The sequence below is a fragment of the Rhinolophus ferrumequinum genome, chromosome 9, assembly GCF_004115265.2.
Source record: "Rhinolophus ferrumequinum isolate MPI-CBG mRhiFer1 chromosome 9, mRhiFer1_v1.p, whole genome shotgun sequence".
Taxonomy (NCBI): domain Eukaryota; kingdom Metazoa; phylum Chordata; class Mammalia; order Chiroptera; family Rhinolophidae; genus Rhinolophus; species Rhinolophus ferrumequinum.
Genome location: NC_046292.1, coordinates 8,042,759 through 8,059,172, shown reverse-complemented (window position 1 = coordinate 8,059,172; position 16,414 = coordinate 8,042,759). Strand labels below are relative to the sequence as shown.

General features: G+C 46.0%; 1 pseudogene; it reads left to right on the top strand.

The window, feature by feature from the left end:
• Positions 1–619: 619 nt before the first annotated feature.
• LOC117026755 (40S ribosomal protein S15a-like) lies at positions 620–3,136 on the top strand (annotated as a pseudogene).
• Positions 3,137–16,414: the final 13,278 nt, after the last annotated feature.

Here is a 16,414-nt window from a genome sequence, read left to right as displayed (position 1 = left end):
CAGTGCTTAGACACTGCTTGGCATATAGCAGGCACTCAATAAGTAGTTGTTGAAGGGATGAATGAATGCCTTCTGGATGATCAGTTTTCTGCTCCCCAAAGTGGGAACAAGTGATTTCTTGGTGGAAAGTATATATAATAACTATATATTGTATAGTTATTTATAGTAATAATAATAATAATAATGGCATGCTTGCTAATTTGCATTGAGCACTTACTTTGTGCTAGGCCCTGTGATAAACACCTTACATATATTACTTCCTTAATCTTTCTCCATGAGGTAGGTGCTGTTATTATAGGTGAGGCAAAGAGAGACTCAAGTAGCTTGTCCATGGTATAGAGCTAGCATTCGGTTATCAATTGTTGCACAAATCACCCCAAAACTTATTGGCTTCAAACAACAACAACATTTTATTCTCTCTGATGATTTCTGTGGGTCAGGAGTTTGGGAAGGGCTTGTGTGCTTTCTGGCTCAGGGGCTTTCATGCCATTGCAGTCAGATGGAGGCTGGAGCTGGGACAGGTTGGGGCTGGCCATGCATTTCTCTCTTCATATGGCCTCAAGGCAACTCCAGGTGTGCTAGTTGGGCTTCCTTGCAGCGTGGTGGCCTCAGCGCGCCAATGCAAGTAAGTGTTCTGGTGCGCAAAGCAGAAGCTACGTCACTTTTTATGACCCAGTCTGAGATGTCCCGGAGAATTACCTCTGCTATAGTCACAAGCTAGTCCAGATTCAAGGGGAGGGCCCCATTTTTTGATGGGAGGACAGTCAAAGACCCGTTGCGGGAAGAGCATGTCGGTTGGGAGATCTTGCAGCCCTCTTAGGAGATCAATCTGCGACAGCTAGCCAGAGGCGGGACTACTGAAATTTGAACCCAAGAAGGCTGATTCGAGGCCCCAAACTCTGCCTCTATGCACAGTGCTGCCCCATTAAAAGCTAAGTCCCCCAGAGACCTAAGGCATAAAGCTCAGGACACAGGAGCCTGGACCCAAGACCCTTTGCAAATACAAGGTGGCTGTGTTCTTCCCTGTGGCCGCTGTAACAAAGCACCGCAAACTGGTTGGCTTTAAACAACAGAAATGTATTATCCCTCGGTTCTGGGAGCTGGAAGTCTGAGATTGAGGTGTCGGCAGGGCCATGCTCTCTCTGAAGGCTCTCAGGGATATTCTTCCTTGCCTCTTCCAGCTTCTGGTGGTTGCTGGAAATCCTTGGCGTTTCTTGGCTTGCGGACATACCACTCCAATCTCTGCCTCTGTCTTTATGTGGCTTTCTCCCTGTATGTCTGTGCCTGTCTCTCGTCTTCTTCTAAGGACACCAATCACATTGGATTTACAGCCCACCCTACTCCAGTATGACCTCATCTTACTAATTACCTCTGCAAAGAACCTATTTCCAAATAAGGTCATATTCGGAGGTTCTAGGTGGACATGAATTTTGGGGAACATTGTTCAATCCAGTACAATGCCCCTTTCTGACTTTCCTGTCACACCTGGCTACTTTCTCAGTCCCTCACATTGCTCCTCACAGCCTTTTAAATGTGGGAACACAGCTCCAGGCCCCCAGCCATGTCCAGGAGGATGTGGCTAGCCTCGGAGGGCCTGGAACTCTGAGTCTATATGGGGATGGCTGACATCACTGGGGAGTAATGTCAGGGGACAAGAGCCAACCGGAGGGCCTTCGATGCCTCGCCAATGTCTCTCCCCTCCCCGCTTCCCGTGGTGGGGCTGTCACAGTGCCTACTTCCCGTACACCAGGCCCTGCTCTTTTCTCACCCTCCCCAAGCACAGAGTGTCCTCTCCTGGAACAGCTCTATTAATATTCCTCATGTGGACGTTCTGGGACAGCCATTCATGATCTCGTCCTCACGTGTGCCCCCCACTACCAGCCATTCATGAGTGTGACCCTCTAGGCTTGGCTGGCTCTTCCCTCTGTCCTGTGTCCTCTCTCTGTTTTCTGCTCTTTCCCTCCCTCTCTTTCTCCATCTCCAAAGTGTCTGTAGGATCTGTGCCAGTATGTGCTTGTTCTTCACAATGAGTTAGAGGCTGCTGTGATCACGTCATGCTCTAAATGAGCAATATCTGGAGGTATGCACTTGGCAGCCCTTCCTGGGGACTGCAATGTGAAAGGCGCCCCCTGCAGGTGTGCACGCAGCAGTGGGAAGCCATTGCTTGCCCTGTGCGTAAGGACCACTCGTGCACAGGTGCCCCCACTGCTTCCGTGAGGATCCCTGATTGCATTCTCCTCACCCTCGTGACAAAGACTGTTGGCGGGCGACTCGTTAACACAGAGACCCAGGAACAAGCTCATAGCCTTTAATTCAGTAAATCTCATTCTTGGGCCTTTATCTTGAGTAAAATATTTAAAACAGTTGTTCTCAACCAGGTGCAATTCCCCAGCCCCACCCCAGAGGACATTTGGCAATGTCTGGAGTCGTTTTTGGTTGTCACAATTTGGATGAGGGGGTAGAAGCCAGACATGCTGCTGAGTATCCTATAGTACACAGGACAACCCCCCACAAAGATGTACCTGGTCCCAAATGTCTATAAGGTCAAGGTTGAGGAACCCTGATCTAAAAGGACAAAAAGCTTACGTATTTAAAGCTTTTTATAGCAGCATTATTTAAACTAACAAAAAAAGCTAAGCACTATCTATCAAATTAGAAAATAAGCAAATTAGCTCTTTCCGCTATCTTTCCGCGCGGCCGCACCGGTGCGCACGAATGTCCTGGCCGCACGAATGTCTCAAGAGCATCACAATGCGGAGAAGAGAGGCAAACGCCGGGTCTCATCGCGCCGTGCTCCGGGGTCATCGTCCGGCTTCTGACTGAGATGATCAAGCACGGTTACATCGGCGAATTTGAAATCATTGATGATCACAGAGCGGGGAAAATTGTTGTGAACCTCACGGGCGGGTTGAACAAGTGTGGAGCCATCAGCCCCAGATTTGATGTGCAGCTCAAAGATCTAGAAAAATGACAGAACAACCTGCTCCCGTCTCGCCAATTTGGTTTCATTGTACAGACAACCTCCGCGGGCATCATGGACCATGAAGAAGCAAGATGAAAACACACAGGAGGGAAAATCCTGGGATTCTTTTTCTAGGGATGTAATACATACGCGCAAATAAAATGCCTCAATGGACAAAAAAAAAAAAAGAAAGAAAATAATCAAATTAAGAACATTAAATTTAGCGGACTCTAAAATGACCATTTAAAAGGATAAATATGACAGCTCTTTAGCAATATTGGGAAGTATATTAAAATTATACATATGAATATTATATATAATTACATATATACACACACATATATCTATATACATATGCAGAGGGTGCCAAAAAAAGTATACACATTTTAAGAGATGTGATCAATGTAGCAGTAGTTCACCATAATCAGAAGTGTCTGGACGCTTATGGGAACCACTCTGAGCACCTCCTGTAATTGCAGAAGTCAAACGTGACTATATATTGAGTATTACAATTTTAATACAGTTTTTTCTTTTCTTAAAATGTGCATACATTTTTTGATATTTAAATATATGTATTCATATATAAACATATATGTAATAAAATATATTAAAATATAAATAATATATATAATAAAATATATTAAATATATATATTCATATATATATATATGAATTCCTCAAATGATTGAACATAAAGTTACTATATGACCCACCAGTTCCACTCCTATGTATATACACAAGAGAGATGAAAATGTGTGTCCACACAAAAACTTGTACATGAATGTAATAACAGTATTACCCATTATCGATGGAGGAATGGATAAACAAAATGTGCTACGTCCACATCGTGGGATATTATTGGGCTATAAAAAGGAATGAAATACTGATACATAATGGTGCAACATGAATAAACCTTAAAACTCTGCTGAGTGAAAGAAGCCAGACACAAAAGGGCACATAGTGTATGATCCCATTTATATGAAATATCCAGAATAGGCATAGTTGGAAACCACTAGGAATTATGCCCAGGGAAAGGAACAGCAGCTCTATTGCCATTCCTAAGGCCGAAGCATCGTGAGACAGAGAGGGCTGGGGCAGAGCTGACAGAAAAACACCCTGACCTCCCTCTATTCTCTTACTCCCTCTGATATTTTGCTGCTCCCCTACCATTGGTCGAATCCAACATGAAGCTGGACAGCACACAAGCCAGTCTATGTCAGCCGTAAAAGTCAGCCTCCTGAGTCACTGAGCAGGGTGGAGCAGCATGAAGGCTGGATCTGCAGGGACAGACGGAAGATTCCAGCACAAAAGGCAATTATCAGTTATGGAGGAAATGTGTCCATCCAATGGACTGAGTTAATACATCTAAACACGTAAGGTCAACCAAGAATGCAAGTAAAACCACACCTGACCCACACCTTCAACATTACTAGGAGACAGAACACAACAACCAACAAATTACCTGTGAGCTCCAAACATCAAATTCCAGCACAGCTACTCTGCCATTGCAAGTCGGTGGGTGGGGGCATCAGGGGAGAGAGAAGGAAAAGATTCAGTAAAAAGAAGAGAAGAACAAAGGAGGAGGAGGAGGAAGGGGTAAGAAGAAGGAGAAAGCAGAGGTCGTGGACTGCTTAAGTCCACCTACGTGTCCACATACTGAACACAGGTCTGGCACTTGGTAGTTCACAGCAGCAGCTATAGGGAAGGGGTCCAAACGTGAGTCGGTTAAAGCTGGCAGCCTCAATGAAGCCGTGCTTCTGGGAAAGGTGAACGGGTGTAGTAGCTTATTTCCAAGATGGGCGCCATCATTCCTTCCCTTTCTATGGATGCATGCCATTCTCCCATCATTCTAATTTGTTGGGACCGCTGTCACAAAGGACCACGGACTGGGGGCTTAAACAACAGGAATGTATTGTCTCACAGTCCTGGAGGCTACAGTCCAAGATCAAGGTGTCGGCAGGGTTGGTTCCTTCTGAAGGCTGTGAGGGAAAGATCTGTTCCAGGCCTTTCTCCTTGGCTTATAGATGGCTGTCATCTCCCTGTGTCTTTTTACATCATCTTCTCTTTACACAGGTTTCTGTGTCCACGTTTCCCCTTTTTGAAAGGACATCATTCCTATTGGATTAGTGCTCACTCTAACGCCCTCATTTTAAGTTGCTTCCCTCTGTGAAGACTCGATTCCCAGATAAGGTCACCTTTGGAGGTGTTGAGGGTTAGGACTTTAATGTATAAATTTTGAGGGGACGAGATTCAATCCTTACTATCCACTGGGAGATGGAATCTATTTCTCTACCCCCTTATATCTGGGTGGGTCTATGACTGTTGTAACCAATAGAAAATTGGTTATGGAAGGATAATGAGGATGATGGACATTCTGTGCCAACTCTAGGCCTAGCCTAGAAGAGGACTGGCAGCTTCCACTTTCAGACCACTTGCTGTGGGGAAAGCCACTGCCACTGAGGGAGCTCAAGCTGGCCACATGAGGAGAGAGATGTCATCAGCTAGCGTCCATTGTCCTCGCCATTCCAGCCCAGATAATAGAGAGTGAAAGAAGTCTTCAGCCAACTCCAGTCTCAGCCATCACCTGACGACAACCATATGAGGTGCCCCAAGTGACAGCAAGACAGCTGAGCCTCATCACCCACTAGGACCATGAAACTCAATAAAATGATTGTTATTTTAAGGCTCTACGTTCTGGGGTAGTTTATTATGCAGCAAAAGATAGCAAAACAATAGGGAAGAAGGGATGCTCTTGGAGATGTGGGAGTGAATAGAAAGAAGGAATGAAGGGGGTGCTCAGGGTTGAATTGTGTCCCCTCAAATTCATATTTTGAAGTCCCACCTTCTCCCCTCCAGTGCCTCACAATGTGACTGTATTTGAAGACAGGGTCTTTAAAGAGGTAATTAAATTAAAATGAGGTCACTAGGGTGGGCCTTAATCCAAAATGAGTGGTGTCCTTATATGAAGAGGAAATTACACACATAGAGGGCAGAGGGACGACCATGGGGGCACACAGGGTATAGACAGCCATCTAGAGCCAAGAGAGAGAGGCCTTAGGAGGAACCGACTCTGCTGTCACCTTGATCTCAGACTTCCAGCCTCCAGAACTGTGAGAAAATTAATTTCCGTTGTTGGAGCCACTCCGTCTGTGGTACTTTGCAATGGCAGCCCTAGTAAACTGGTACAGGGTGGGGGAAATGAAGAATCCTGAAGAAACTATAGAACAAAATACGTCCACCCCAGCCTTCCCCCTCCCCACCCCACTAATATCAGCCATTTTAAAACTCCACTACACTGACAGAAAAGGCTGTTCTTGAACCCTATAATACCCAGGAATATGAAAAATCAAACCTGCTTTATACCATTTGTTTAAAAGCCTAGAATCAGAAAATTTAAAACTAAGAAGAAAAATGGACAGAAAACAGGAAGAAATGCAGTGAAAGTTGTTTGAATTCAGGAAAGAAATTTTATGAATATAAAGACAAAATTATATTAGAAATGAAGAATAAATTACAAGGTGCCCAGGAGCAAATAGATTCAAATGACTATTTTGAAAGCACATCGAAGAAAGGAGAGATAGAGACAGACAGAATGAAACAAGAACGTAAAAAGGAAAAAGGTTGTTGAAATAAAGACAGGCAAAGAAAGTCCAACATAGAGATAATTGTCGTTCCTGAAGAATAAAAATGAAACAGTGTAATATGATCAATATTTAAAACCATAACACGAAAATCATTCTGAAAGAAGAGAAAAATAAATTCCCCGAAAACTGAGAAATTGATCTGAAACTATCAACTCTAGGACATACACTTATAAAATTATCAGAAAAAATTTACCAAATCACCCTGGCTAAAAATAAAAAATCAAATCATTTATAAGGATAATAAATTAGGCTATGATTAGACATCTGGAGAACAATATACAAAGGACAGTGACAGCGGACAGCAATGTTTTCAACAGACTCAAGGAAATAAAGTGTGAGTGAAAAACTCTAGTTAAGCTGTCCTTCAAATACCAAGAGTATTAAAGAACAAGTTTGAACTCAAGGAATACTGTTCCCAGGTGCCTTTTGGGAGAAATCTACTAGAAGATGAGCTTGACCCAATGAAGAGGTAATTGGGAACATGTAGGTTCTGTAGGGACTGATGGTGAACATTTAATATATTTGTATGCAGAGCAAAGACTAGAACAAAGCTGAGGGTATGGGTGGAATAATAGTACCTATCGATAGAGAGGAAGTTTAAAATGTCAAAAGATACTACTTTGTACATGTCTACGCTCATTAATGTGAAAATCTATAATAGATCATATAGGGAAATTATTAGCGAAATATGGGTCACCAACAGGAACTGCCACTGAGTCATTGTGAAACTTAAACAGATCGATTTCCATAGAAGAGGCAGAAAACGTTTTCCACAAACTACCCCTGCAAAAATAAAACAAAAACAAAAAAAACAAAAACCAGTCCCAAATAATTTCATGGGGAAATCCTACCACAACTTGAGCATCAAGAAAATTAAGAAGTGTTCTTCAGTTTTTTATTGGTATACTTCACATCCCATATTTTAACTATACTTTTAGTATAGTCACAAGATTGTGCAAGTATCATGACTAAATCCAGAACATTTTCATCACCCCAAAAAGAAACTCTGTACCCATTAGCAACCATTCCCCAGCCCTCCTTTCCTTTCAGTCCCTGGCAAACACTAATCTACTATCTGTCTCTATACATCTGTCTATTCTGAACATTTCATATAAATAGAATCACATAATATGTGGTCTTTTGTGTCTGCTTCTTTCACTTTGCATAATGTTTTCAGGGTTCAAGTTTCATCCATGAAGTAGCCTGTATCAATACTTTATATCCTTTTTATGACTAAATAATATTCCCTTATATGAATGTGCCATGTTTTGTTTATCTATTCATCAGTTGATGGACATGTGAATTGCTTCCATTTAGCTATGATAATGTTGCTATGAACATTTGTGTATAAGTTTTTATGTAGACATCCATTTTCATCTTTCTTGAGTATATACTAAGGAGTAGATTTACGGGGTCATATGGTAACTCTGTTAAATTTTCTGTTTTCCAAAGTAGCTGTGCCATTTTGTATCCCCACCAGCAATGAACGAAGGTGCCAATTTCTCCACACCCCACCAATACTGGTTTTTATTATAGCCATCTCAGTGTATAAATGGGTATCTCACTGTAGTTTTGATTTGCCTTTACCTAACAACTAACAATGTTGAACATCTTTTCATGTGTTTATTGGCCATTTGTGCCGCGTCCAGCACAGACAGGAGGCTAGGCCTGAGGGGGAAGGGTGGGGGGTTAAGAAAAACACAGAGGCAGGAAAGTTGGGATCAGGAGGTCCACTGTCCACGGATGGCAGAGCAGTGGCGCAGTTTTTATTTTTCACACGGTTTTTATACTGTCTAGAACAATTGTCTATTTAAGCAAGTATTAGTAGCACTTCTGTTATGTGTATTTGCAAGCTTGTATGTCTGCGGCTGTGATTGTTCTATCTTGTTCTTTCTGGGGGAGGACGCTGAGGCGAGGCGTCCCTTGGAATGACCTCGCAGGCTGCAAGGACCTTGTCAGCCTACATCCTGCTCTCCACAATTTGTATATCTCCTTTAAAGAAATGTCTATTCAAATCCTTTGCCCATTTTAAAAATTGAATTGTGTTTTTATTGTTTGTTCTTTGTATATTCTGGACTGTTACCAGATATATGATTTGCGAATATTTTCAAATATGGATTGTCTTTTCATTTTCTTTTCTTTTTTTTTTTTTTAACTTTTTAAATTTTTTTAAGTGTGTTTTTCCAGGACCCATCAGCTCCAAGTCAAGTAGTTGTTTCAGTCTAGTTGTGGAGGGCGCAGCTCACAGTGGCCCATGTGGGGATCAAACCAGCAACCTTGTTGTTAAGAGCACCGCGCTCTAACCAACTGAGCTAAGTGGCCGCCCCACTTTTCATTTTCTGATAGTGAACCTGGAGGACTCCTGTTGCCTGCACGCTCGCTTCTGCAGTACATATACTAAAATAGGATAAGCGTTTATTGTCAGAGCACTGCTGAGAAGGTGAACACCTTCAAAAATTGCCTGTAACATTTTTAGACTGGTTTAGGGTGTTTAAGGGAAAATCTAGGCATTCCTCCAGAGGCTAGAAGACAGGGTCAGCATGGAGCCTTCCCTCTGGCAACCTGGCTCTCAGGTGGCGTCAGCAACCCCAGGAACAATGATGGAAGTAGCCTGGAAAGAATGCCAGACCATAGAGATTGTGATCAATAAGCCTAAGGGTATTAATCTTAAATTTCAGGATAATTTTCTAAAACAGGGAACTAGATGAGACAGGAGACCTACTGTGCTCGAGCCGCAGGGGGGATGACCTATTGTTAAGCTATAGATCAAGCAGAAGGTGAGGCCTGGGATGTTTCAAGGCTCCTACTATGGGGGTCCCAACCAGGCCCGGCTTCCACTGTGTCCTCTGAGGCACAAGCTTTCAATTTTCATGAAGACTAACTCATCTATTTTTAATTCAGTTGTCTATGCTTTAGGTGTCGTATTTTGACTAATCCAGGAGGAAACAAATGTGGCAAAATATTTTTAAATGGTTTTATCCAAGTAAGGGGTATGTGACTTATTCTTGCAACTTTTCCATAAATTGGAAAGTAGTTCAAAATAAAAGGCAGCTGACCCCTCGAAAGCTTTTGGTAGCTGGCAGTGTGGGTGTTACCTTGTGTCCTTTGTATGCACTAGTGCTCAGTCCTACAGCCACCGGGCAAGGCAGACACTGACCTTTCGCTTATCTCACAATCAACTGAAACCCTGCCTTCCTGTATGACCCTGGGCAGGGACCTTTATCTCTCCTGGCCTCTGTTTTCCCATCTGTAAAATAGGGAGAGGGACCAGAAGTCATGTTTTCCATGATGAAAGTTGAGATGCCCTGGGGTGAGGGAGAGACGAAGAGAACTGAGGGGGGGCGGGGAAGGTCAGGCTAGTCTAACCAGAGTAGCTTGGAACTTCTCTCTCTTACCTATGGAGCTTCTGTGTTCGATTTTGTTTATATACAAGATTCTGCTGCTAAAACAAAGCAAAACAAGCATAGGGTGAAACTCTGTGCCTCTAAGTGATACAGGAGTTAGCATGTCCCTAGGTAGACAGGGAGGTCCCTGGTGGAATAAACAAAAGACAGCCATATCCCAAAACTTCCGGTTTTGAAATCACTCCTTCACTCCAGGACATAATGTAACAAGGCCCTGAGATTAATCATAAAATTCCTTTTGGCTTGACAAATGGAACAGCTCTGATAGGTAAGAGTGGGTTACTTTGCTAATTCCTTTAGGATGGGCAAGCAGAACAAACCTGGTAGTCGAATTTCATTAGAAGGCGCCAGTTCCCTTCTTCAAGCCAGTTCCCTTCTCCAAACAGCTCTCCTTCCCCAAGCAGGCAAGGGAAGGTATAAAAATAGGAGCTTTTGCCTCAGTCACGGGCACCCCCATTCGGGACCCCCTCCCGCTCGGGAGCTGCAACCTCTTCTCCTGCCTCTAATAAACTATCCTCTTTTTAAAATATCTTTGCCTCTCCTTGGTCCGTGTTTCCATTCTTTGGCTTCATGAGACATGATCCCTGCCCGCACTCAGAAACTGCCGGCAGATCCAACATCACCTACACCATAAGGGCTTTTTCATCCTTCCTAAAATCCTGTTCTGTGGGGTTGACCTGATCTGGGATCGATTTTAAGGAAGGGATGAGCTTAGACTTCATTCTGCTTTTAATTCAGCTCTTAATCCATGACGTTTCCTCTGCCCAGTGGGCCTGGAACCATGTCCCAGGCAAGAAGGAGACTGCAGAACAACGCTTTACCTCCCAAGAGCTGACAGTCTGTGGGAAAAGCAACCTGCAGCCTGACCTGATGCGAGAACAGAAAGGGTGCCAAGTACCGAGTAGAAATTAAGCCGTTCGACTACAAAACTTTTAGAGGATGGCCAGGTGCAAAAGGGGCTACCCGGGGACACGGGCCAAAGATTCGCTGCACGAGTTAGTTTAATACATGTCTGATGGTGAAGACGTCAGGTCCTAACCTGAAAGCTCTCCTGGGAAAGGGTCCATACACTTTCCCAAAATGAGAAGATGGAGGCTCCAAGTCCCATCAGTCAAGAATCTGCTGCTGAATCACAGGTGGAGAGCTAAGAGGAAGTGCCAAAAGAGCCTCCGAGATTTCTGAGAGCTCGGTTCTTGCCAGGTCATTTCCCAAGCGCTGTATGCAAGTTAATTCCTTTAATCCTCACGAAGACCATATTATTTTCATTTTACAGATAGAAAAAGAGCGGCATAGGCCGGCGGTTCAGTGACTTGCCCCAGACAGCACAGCTGGGATCTGGGAGCTCTTAGCACCCAGGGAGGGTTGGTGCTGGAAACCTCACCCTTTCCTGAGCCCCACCTATGGATTGGCTGGGGAGACTGGGGGCGCAGGGGGTGCACTTGCACAGAGCTGGAAGCTCAGTGATGGAGGCCTGGCTGGGATCGGGAGTTCGGCAGAGCCTGTGCTCTTTTCCCTGATACTGAAACTGGAGGGCAACTGAGTCCGGGGCTCGTGCTGCCTGCACGCTCAGCCAATAGACACAGAAGTTGGGCTATAGGATTACCGTTTATTGTCAGAGCACCGGTGATGTGAGAAGACAGCAGGTGAACACCACTGAACATCATTAAAAACTGCCTGTAACTTTTTCAGACCGGCTTAGGGTATTTAACGGAAAATCTAGGCGCTCCTCCAGAGGCTACAAGACAGGGTCTGCATGGAGCCTTCCCTCTGGCAACCTGGCTCTCAGGTGGCGTCAGCAACCCCAGGAACAATGATGGGAGTAGCCTGGAAAGAATGCCAGACCATAGAGATTGTGATCAATAAGCCTCTGGATATTAATCAGAAGTTTCAGGGTAATTTTCTAAAACAGGGAACTGGGACAGGGGACATTCTGAGCTGAAGCCGCAGGGGGGATGATCTATTGTTAAGGACAGATCAAGGAAAAGATGAGGTGGGAACGTGGGAGGCCTCCAGTATGGGGGGTGGGGTCCCAAATGGGCCCTGCTTCGATAGGAAAGCAGGAACGGGGGTGGGGGGCAGCCGTGGGTGGGGGGAGCCTGCGGAGCAATGACCACGGTAAGTGTGGGGACGCACCCGGGCCAGCATGGCTGCAGCGGTTGCGTTCCTGTGATTACGCGGCCTGGGGGTCGGCGTTGCCAGGTTCGATCCTCTGTGCCAAGGGCTGCACTGCTCCTTCCTGGGTGGCCACTGCCTGGCTTCGGTGCCCTTGAAGGCAGGCGGCCCAGGAGTGGGGGTGGGGGTGGCCGCCGGCGAGGGTGGGGGTGGGGGGCGGGGACCTGCACCGCAAAGGCGCTGTGTCAGTGGTCATGTCTTGGGGGGGAAGCGGCATGTGATTGCGCCTGGTTTTCTTCCTACGCTGTATGTTCCTCAAAGGGGCGATTTGCCTCTCCCAGTGTGTATTCCTACCTCCCAGCAGAAAGCTTAGTTTTACTTGCGCAGGCCCACTTCATCCTCACAGCAGCCCTGTTCGGTGGACATGAAGAAACATCAGGCGAGACAAATCAACTGCCCGAGGTCACAGAAGTAGCAGAAGGTTGAGGTGGCATTGGATCCAGAGTCTGGACTCCAGACCACTGGGACCCCAGGCCTTCAATGAAATCTTGGTGCATAAATGAAGGGTCTCCTGTCTTTCTCAGTAGCCAGCACCTAGCACCCAGCACCCAGGGGTTGACGTTGGTGAGAACCACCATGCCACTATAGCCACCTTTACTGTGGACTTACTAGTGCCAGGTACTGTATCCAGCATTTACATATACTACATGAGTTTTGTATTGCTGCTAAAACAAATGACCACAAACCTAGTGCCTTAAAGATAACGCACATTTAGGGGCTGCTGGATGGCTCAGTTGGTTAGGGTGCACGCTCTTAACAACAAGGTTGCGGGTTCGATTCCCTCATGGGATGGTGAGCTGCGCCCCCCGCAACTAGACTGAAGGACAACAACCTGGAGCTGATGGGCCCTGGAAAAAACACACTGTTACCCAATAAAAAAAATAAAAAACAAAAAATGATAACACACATTTATTTTCTTATAGTCCTGGAGATCAGAAGTCTGAAATATGTCTCATTGGGCTAAATCCTGTCAGCAGGCAGGCCTGTGTTCCTTCTGGAGGCTCTAGGGAAGAATCCATTTCTTTGCCTTTTTCCAGCTTCTAGAGGCCAACTACATTCCTAGCGTGTGGCCCTTTCTTCCATCCTCAAAACCATCTTCAAAAATGCCAGCAGTGTAGTATCTTCTCTCTTCTCTGACTTGTTTTCATCCTTCCATTTTCTCTCTCTTACCCTGACCCTCCTGTTTCTCTCCTATAAGGACTCCTGTGATTACATTAGGTCCTCCTGGATAATCCAGGATAGTCTCCCCAATTCCAGACCCTTAATTTAATCACACGTGCAAAGCCCCTTTTGCCATGTTAAGTAACACATTGACAGGTTCTGGGGATTAAGACACAGACATATTTGGGGTGCTATTATGCAGCCTGCCACATATACCATCTCATTTAATCCTTAGGTGGCAATACCGTGACATACGTGGTATAATTAACTCCATTTAATAGAAGTGGAAAGTGCATGGCATACAGTAGACACTCAATAAATGTTTGTGGGGCATGATCTGGTGTGAATGCTGAATTGATAATATCCCTCCCCTATGCATTCAGTCTTGTTTCTTCTCTAAAGTCTCCCATATCCTGTCCACTGGGGGAAGGTAGCAACTGTCAGAGAACTTAGCACTTAGTTGTTTCCTTTTGGGTGACTGTTTCCTCAGTGAGATCACATTACAAGGACAAACTCTCACACTCATTCTGAATTCTTTTTCCACACTGCCTTGGGCTTTCGCAGACATCATTTTCTCCTTTTGAGTGCCTACAAGGAGGGAGCATATGTCCATTTTGCAGAAGAGCAAAGTGAGGCTCAGCTTAGATGCAGTCAGTTCTTGATAGGGGCTGGTTGATGACTCTTGTCTAGCCCCAAACCCTTGACCTCATGCCACCCAGCATGAGGAACTCCACACCCTTGGCAGCCCCCAACCCTTTGACTCAGCTCTGCACTTGGCTGGATTTTGTTCTCTCTCACTGCCACTAAGTCTTTGGATATTCTTCCTGTGGTATGTATGTGTATACACACACACACACACACACACACACACACACTGCCCCAGACTCCAGAATCTTCCCAGGATTGGCATCTTTACATGCCCTTCCCCTATCTTCGTCTGCAAAATGCTCAACTTTACCATATGCATGCACAGCCACCAGACTTACATATCCCTCACAGCACAGCTCCCTGTAACTTGAGAGGTGACAACTCATTAATCTAATTTTCCTTTTAGTAGAAACATTTTGCAATCTCCCTGGTAGCGATGAAGAGCTTCAGGTCTGAAATCAGACTGCCTGGGTTGAAATCTAGGCTTCACCACTTGTCAATTGTGTGACCCCAAGAAAGTAAACTAATTCCTCTGAGCTCAGTTTCCTCATCTGAAAAATGAGGAAAAATAACAGTATTTTTCTCACTCCATACCTGGCAGATGCTGATTTTTTTGTTTAAAGATTTTATTGGGGAAGGGGAACAGGACTTTATTGGGGAACAGTGTGTATTTCCAGGCCTTTTTTCCAAGTCAAGTTGTTGTCCTTTCAATCTTAGTTGTGGAGGGTGCCGTTCAGCTTCAAGTTGTTGTCCTTTCAGTCTTAGTTGTAGAGGGCGCAGCTCAGCTCCAGGTCCAGTTGCCGTTTTCTAGTTGCAGGGGAACAGCCCACCATCCCTTGCGGAAGTTGAACCGGCAACCTTGTGGTTGAGAGGACGTATTCCAAGGAACTGAGACATCCGGGAACTCAGCGGCAGCTCAGCTCAAGGTGCTGTGTTCAATTTTAGTTGCAGACAGCGCTGCCCACCATCCCTTGCTGGACTCGAGGAGTTGAACTAGCAACCTTGTGGTTGAGAGCCCACTGGCCCATGTGGGAATCGAACCGGCAGCCTTTGGAGTTAGGAGCATGGAGCTCTAACCGCCTGAGCCACCGGGCCAGCCCCTGATTTTTTTGTTTTAAGGCAAGATTTGCTTAGAGGTCCTAGCTTCTGCCCGTTGTTGTCCCTTCCTCCACTTCTGTCATGGCCAATCTCTCTTCCTGAACAACGCTGCTCCCTCATTCTGCCGCTTGTTAACACAAGTTATCTGGAAGGGGTGGTGACATCGGTCATGCATACTTTCAGGGGATTTAATCTCTGTCTCTTCCCAGGGCCATTGTTTTTTTTTTTTGGAGCCTCATTTGTAATCACAGATGGGAGGTCCAGACCATCTACTGATGGGAATTAGATCATGGATGAGCAGATGAAGAAGGCCTGGGGGAGGGCACTCCTCACACCTCTAGGGCCCCACCAAATAGATAACTATCTTACAGTCATCCTTGCTTTTCCCGTCATATGTTGGCTTGGTGATGGAGAGGAGGTGTTGGCACCTGGAGGAGATTTGATAGAAGGCATTCCTGGATGACTTCATCTCTGGGCCTTGCCTCTCAAAATTCCAGCCAAATCAGCTCTACCCTTTAAGGGATGAAAGTCGGGTCAGCATTCCAGAAAGTCCTTGTCATATCCAGGCTTTTAATCAGGTGACATTGGAGAATTAGCATCCTAGTGCAGGGGTTGTGGGAGGGTGGGGTGGGGTCTTGCCCCTGCCCCACACTTGTCTTTCTGGCTAGACCTGTGTTGAAGGGAGCAAGACCTTTTGCGTTGAGTTTGCTCAGGGAGATCAGAACCACGGACAGCGGTCAGGGCACAGGGGAGACCCACCGCCTGGCAGGGTGCAAAGAGCCAGGAGTGCGGAGTTTACAGGCTGGTGAGAGAATTTGCGAAGGGAGGGAAGACGCACTGCGGTGGTGGGAGCTGGCTGAGGCTGTTCTCACTCTGCGTCACCCCACCCGCCCCGCACTTGCATCGGGCCTCCATCAGCTGGAGTTTTTCTGTCCCTCTTCAGGAATGGTTGGGGGTGGGGAGGAAAAAGAAAGCGCTGCTCTAAGGCCTATGGGATTTTTGCAGGAGACGAGGGACGCGTTGGCGTTTCCCGCGCGCTCCCGCCTCCTGCCAGGCCCATTTCTACACAAGGCCTGCTCTTCCCAGGCTCTATCCCAAGGAGTACAGGTCGCAGGCGCTGAAGGGTGCATTCCCCCGCCCTGACCTCAGCCGGAGCGAATACGGGCGATAAATCTAGATAACCCTGGAGGGCAGGGCCAGCCAGGATCCCGGGCCCAGGATAAAAGGCTGTGGGCACCCAAGGATCCAGAAGAGCACCCGTGGGCTGCGGGGAGGTGAGCCGTGAACCCAGACGCAGCAGCAGCAACCTCCGCCGCTCCAGCCAC